Here is a 6,000-nt window from a genome sequence, read left to right as displayed (position 1 = left end):
TACTAACAAGATTTCAGTGTAGATCTCCCTAAACTTTTTAACTCACCACACAAGTTTGATCTTGTAAATCCACTCGGTGGAAATCACCAATGTCACCTCTACCTTCAAAGTGGCTTTCCTCACCCAATGTTGCTTGGTTTGGCAACATCCTGTCCCATGTCTTCCCAGGAACTGCCAAAGTCTTGAAAGGGAAAAGTGGTGCAAAGTGCTGTGTTCATTTCTTTGTAGCTCCCCTTTTTCTAGAATCTTGACTGTTCAAGTTCATACTGCCTTAGTTGCTCACCAACACTTTCAAACATCTGATGTTTGTATTTCATCTAGATGTTCTACTTGTTCTTGGAGGAAGTGTTGGTCTCATACAAGCTAAAGTCTGTAGGACTTTTATAATCTGGCACTTGATGTCTGTCATAATTTTTGGAATTTTCTCATGAATTACCACTTCAAATATTTATTATCCCATTATTTTACTTATTCCTTTTGTGGATTGTAATTATTAATATGTTAGACCTTTTAAATTTATTTTGGAGCAAGGAGTGGCCCAATGAGCTCAACCCATGGGATTGGCATATAATAGGAAGTGTCCAGTGAGATTTTCTTAAACTGAGCGCAACAAGAAGGTTTAAACCACTAGGTGGCACCATTTCATGTGGAATCTGGAATCTCGCTGAACACCTGCAATATACCATTGGCCAGTAAGTTCCTTTCCTGGATGCAATGGTCAAAGAGACTGAAACAAACGAAAATTTCACTGAAATTTCTACTAGTCCAGAACAAGTGACCAGCTCTTCTCTTCTTTGCAAAAGAGGGCTCTGTATGATCATGTCAAGGGTATTCAGTGACTGTCTTTTCAGATTTCACACCCACGGAGCAGGAGATGAGGAATTGATTGCAACATGGCTGACAAAATCATGAGACACAAAAGAGCAGAGCCCAAGTTAAGGGTTGATCATTGAGGGTGGAGGTAATAGAGGGGGCAAATGATCATGGTGGTGGTGTGTGGAAGGAACCGTAGGAAGATTTGGAGGATGAAGCTAGAGAGGAAGTGAAGTGTGACTTCACTCAAAGTGCCTTATTTGGAGAGGAATGAGACTGTCTGGATTTGTGGTTCCTGTTAAAGGGATAATTGGAATCAGGCACAGAGCTGTGTATTTTACATATATTATTATTATTATTATTATTATTATTATTATTATTATTATTATTTTGAGGAAGACAAGCCCTGAGCTAACATCTGTGCCCGTCTTCCTCTACTTTACATGTGGGACGCCTACCACAGCATGGCGTGCCAAGTGGTGCCATGTCCGCACCCGGGATCCGAAATGGCGAACCCCAGGCTGCTGAAGCAGAACGTGTGAACTTAACTGCTGTGCCACTGGGCGGGCCCCTACATATATATTATTAATTCGTATGATTTTCTTGTAAAGAAAGAGCAGTCTCCATCTACTGAGTATCAGAAAGATTAAATTAATCTCGTGAGCTGACATTGTCCGTATAGCACAGAGTTGGAAGATGAGATTCACATTTCAAAACCTTGGTCTTACCAATCGGTATGCCTGCCCCTTCCCCATGGATGTTGGGATGGTGTCAGGACACCAAGTAGTGGGGTCCTACAGATGACACATTGAAACTAGAACATGCAACGCTGGAATTTTTGTTCTCTTTTAAACAGTCCTGGACTATTTCCCTGCTGTTGCTATAATTCCTTTCCCTGGAATTACATTTATCTTAGTCACTACCAGCAAATATAGGAAATTAGGGTTTCTCAGTACAGAATAAATGTCAAAAAGAGATTTGTAGGGAGTTATATTGCTTTAAAAAGTTATTTCCAATTGCCACCACAAGCCTATGATCATCCTGGTTATCTGACAGTCAAACCACCTGACCACAATGGAAATCGAATACATCATCTGAGACTGGACCAAAAACAGAGACTGAGCATGAGTTTAATCTCTCCCCATCTTCCTTTAAAATTCCCCCAAATAACCAAAATATTATTCAAACAACAGAAGAAGAACAAAGCAATAAACTCAACAGTGTGACAGAAAAAAGAAAATGGCAGCCTTGGATTAGAAGTGTTAAAGACTTTCTGGTAGATAGAGAGCACAACGAATGAAATCTACTGAGAAATAAAACCAAAGTCCAAGCACGTGCTGGAGAAAAGTCCTTTAGAGAGAGGAACATTTTGTACAAAAGGGGAATTGAGGTTCAAGGAAAGACTTGAATAATTGTTAAAGCTGAAAATAGGAAAAGATGAGAGTAGAAACACATAACCACAACCGGATAGCTACCTCGCCCCAGTTCCCTCTGTCTTTGCTCAATATGTGGTGTTTCACCATAGAAAACAGAAGTAAAAAGCCATAGAACTGATTTTCTTTAGGGACATTAAGTGCCAATGTCAGCTGATAAGGCTGAAATGATACAATATGAAAATATTATGTAGTGTCAATCATCAAATAAGCCATAGATTAGCGAACTTTTCGAAGTATTTATAATGGTGCTGATGACATGCTTTTGGAGATGTCAGAGTATTTGTTCAGAAAATGTAAAACCTGGAAATCTTACACTTTGTTGACACTCGAACTTTTTCTCTTAGTGGCAGTCAATGTGACCCACAGCACTATTTTGATGGGGCTTCTATTTTCCGTTTATAATTCTGCAAGTTACTCATTTTCATTCATATAATCATTTTAGTTATAAATAGTCTTTTGTAGTGTCTATCAGTTAGTGTCCAATTAAGGAAATAGAAAACATTCTAGGTATATTGAACAGGGAGAATTTTTTTTATTTTTTATTGTTTATTTATTTCAGCTTTATTATGGTATAAATGACATATAATGTTGTGTAAGTTTAAGGTGTACAACACAATATTCACTACATGTATATATTGCAAAATTATTACAAAAGAGTTAGTTAAAATCCCCATCATCTCACATAATTACCCCTGTTTTTGTAGTGAGAACATTTAAGATTTGTTGTCTTAGCAACTTTCAAGTATATATACTATGGTCACCATGTTGTACATTAGATCCCCAGAACTTATTCATTTTATACCCAGAAGTTTGTGCCCTTCGACCAACATTTCCCCATTTCCCCAACCCCCTACCCCATGGCAACTACCATCCTACTGTTGAACAGGAAGAATTTCATCCAGAAATTCGTAATAAAGGCATATGAAGGGGTGGAGAAACAAACAAAAGAAAGGAAATAAAAAGGATGCTCATTGATTAAAAATAGCAGAAAGATATTGCTGCCTCTAGACCTGGAAAAGAAAAAGAAAAATGGTGTTGCTCAGAAGCCGTGACTGCTGGGAAGCTGAGGCTGCTGCTGTTGGAACTGAGCTGCCTGAGCAAGAACCCAGGAGTCCGTTCATGAGGCACCATGGCAGACACAACCGCTGTGGGCTGTTGTGGGCACTATACACACTGCCGTGCAACCACTGCAAGAGATGATGTCAAAGGCTGAGAATCATGACTTTTGCCCTCTTCCCACCTTCAAACTCCCATTGGAGAACCTAACAAGAGGCAACTGGCAACAGAGACTGGAATATAAAACCCACAAGCCTTCAGTTCTAGCAATAAAGAGATGAGTATGACAAAGCAACTCTGGATCCAAGACAATATAGACCTTAACCGGCACAGAGATTGTAATCCACAGAGTGTTATAGAGTGTCTTGTAATAATAAGAGTGTTCTTGTCATTTCAGCCAGTTGGAGGCCATTTGTCTGATCCTTAGAGGAGATAGTAGCTGGTAGTTTGCTGCCCATGACATGATAAACAAATTTAAACAACTTGATAAATAAATAGTCTTGAAAATCCTACAGTGACTGTTAGCTCATCAGCTTCCTCGTCCATCTCTCAAGTCCTGAGCTTATTTGGCCTCCTTCAAGCAGTTCTTGTGGAATCCATCAAAAGAAACCTGTTGTTGATGCCACAGGGCAACTACTTTCCTCCCTAGGCCATCTGTAGTTGTAGAAATCTGTTTATTTTCACCGTCCTAAGTAGCACCTGACTGCCACTTACTTATGTGTTTGCAGAGGACTCAGACTCCCCCTGAGTGGAAGGTATGCTTGATGAGGTTGTGAATTGCTGTCCTCAAGTGTGTTGCTCACATGTGGGGCTGACTTACAAGGAGGAGCATGTACCTCAAGGGTGCTCCAGCATCCCGGACTGACTGTGAGGATGGTCAAGAAGAGTGGTTAGGATGTGGCCTTCCTTTCTGCCAGACATTCTCACTCTGGAACTGCTTTATGTAAAATCAGTTCCCCAGGAAGAACACACGTATTCACAAGAGCCTCACCTTGGTCTGGTAGCCTTGACTCCAGCTGAAAAGGAGTTCAGGATGAAAGGAGATTCTTGACATTCCGGGTTTCTTCTAGTGTGGAAGGAAATTGCTGGAGTGGGATCTGGACATCTCATGGGCCCATGACAATTTCATATGGACAGAGCCCCACAGTCATTCGAATGCACCCTGATGGTCATTGTGACACTGAGAGGGTTTTATGTCATGCTAGACCTCTTCATTGTAGTTTCTTAGTCCTTGCCTTTCTACTAGATTTGTGCATGACTGTGCAGAACTCTGATTTGGGTAGGATATATGATCGTAATTTGCTGTTTGCATGCCTGTTGGAAAATTTGTCCCATAAAATGAGACCTTTGGCCAAAGTCACTGTTGAGTAGATTTTCTCCAAAGAGACTGTAGGCTAAAGTTAATGGAGTAGCATGTCAACAATAAGAGAATCTGGGTAAAGGTGTACAGGTCTTCCTCTAACCACACACAGGTATATGGTAAAAGCATGTGTGGATGTTATGATCTAGAAGTGATCCCTGAAAAATTTTCACTAGTGTATACATCATTGCAATGTTTCTGTAAGCTTGAAGTTATTTCTAAATACAAAGTTAAAAATTGTATTCCCGAGACAAAATGTATTGTGATGAACAGAGCTTCTGCCTCCTTAGGCCATCTAGAGAGTGTACATGATAGAGCTGTGTCATGGGAGTACCCATTGGTGGGAAATGAAGTCAGTTTACATGTGGATGAAGGCTCGTCAAACTCTAGGTTGTGTCTCACATGGTATCTGGACTGGATTCCCAGCATTATGAGGGGCACAAATAGGACAGTGCACACAATGAGAAACTGTTATGGAAAATTCAGGAGCAAATCAAGCATTTCTGATATTTTTCTTCCTTCTTCTTCCTAGGTTATGACACAGAAAAGAGATTTAGATTAGACTTCTAAGATTTAGACATCAGAGGACCATCACTTCCCGGCAAGAGTGGGCGAACGAGGTGTGGGGAAGAATCTCTGATGCCCAGTGGCCTTTTCCATATTGTGGGTCTCCCTTTGCAGCTCAGAGCTTGTGGCAAACGGTGAGCAGGCATTAGGTGTCCAGGGTTTCTGGCAGGTGGTCTTTGGGAATAGTAAGTAGTGTACATCAGCTCGCATGTTGCCTTGATGAACCTCAGGGCTTAAAGCTTGTAGGCTCAATCTTGCACAATGGCAAGGGAGAAGTAGTAAATGGCTTTAAGGAGTTTGTAGCATAATGTACATTGTGTTTTTGTACCAGCGAAGATGCCTACAACTTTGGATAAAGACCCAACATAAATATATATAAATTTTTGATATTCTTAAACATACGATGTAAAATGTTATTGTTAACTGTGTCTCTTAATGAGAAAAAAGAGGTCCTTATTTGATTTTATATATACATGGAAAATTTGTTGCTAAAATTAAGCAATTTTATCCATGGCTTTTATCGCTACATATGCAGATGAGAAAACAATGAGTATGCGATGTCCTACTCTATTCTTTGTATATATATTCTATATATATATACTCTAAATGTCACTCTATTCTTTGAATTCCTTTGAGCTATAGACTAAATGTCATTGTAATTTATCACTCAAAATTATTATTATTTTTTAATATTTTGACTTCTGTATAGAAGGACTTTTTAAATTATTTATTTATTTGGAAGATTAGCCCTGAGCTAACATCTGATGC

Source organism: Equus caballus, chromosome 12, assembly GCF_041296265.1.
Source record: "Equus caballus isolate H_3958 breed thoroughbred chromosome 12, TB-T2T, whole genome shotgun sequence".
Classification (NCBI taxonomy): domain Eukaryota; kingdom Metazoa; phylum Chordata; class Mammalia; order Perissodactyla; family Equidae; genus Equus; species Equus caballus.
The sequence above is the reverse complement of the archived record's forward strand: the minus strand, read 5'-3'. Positions refer to the sequence as shown.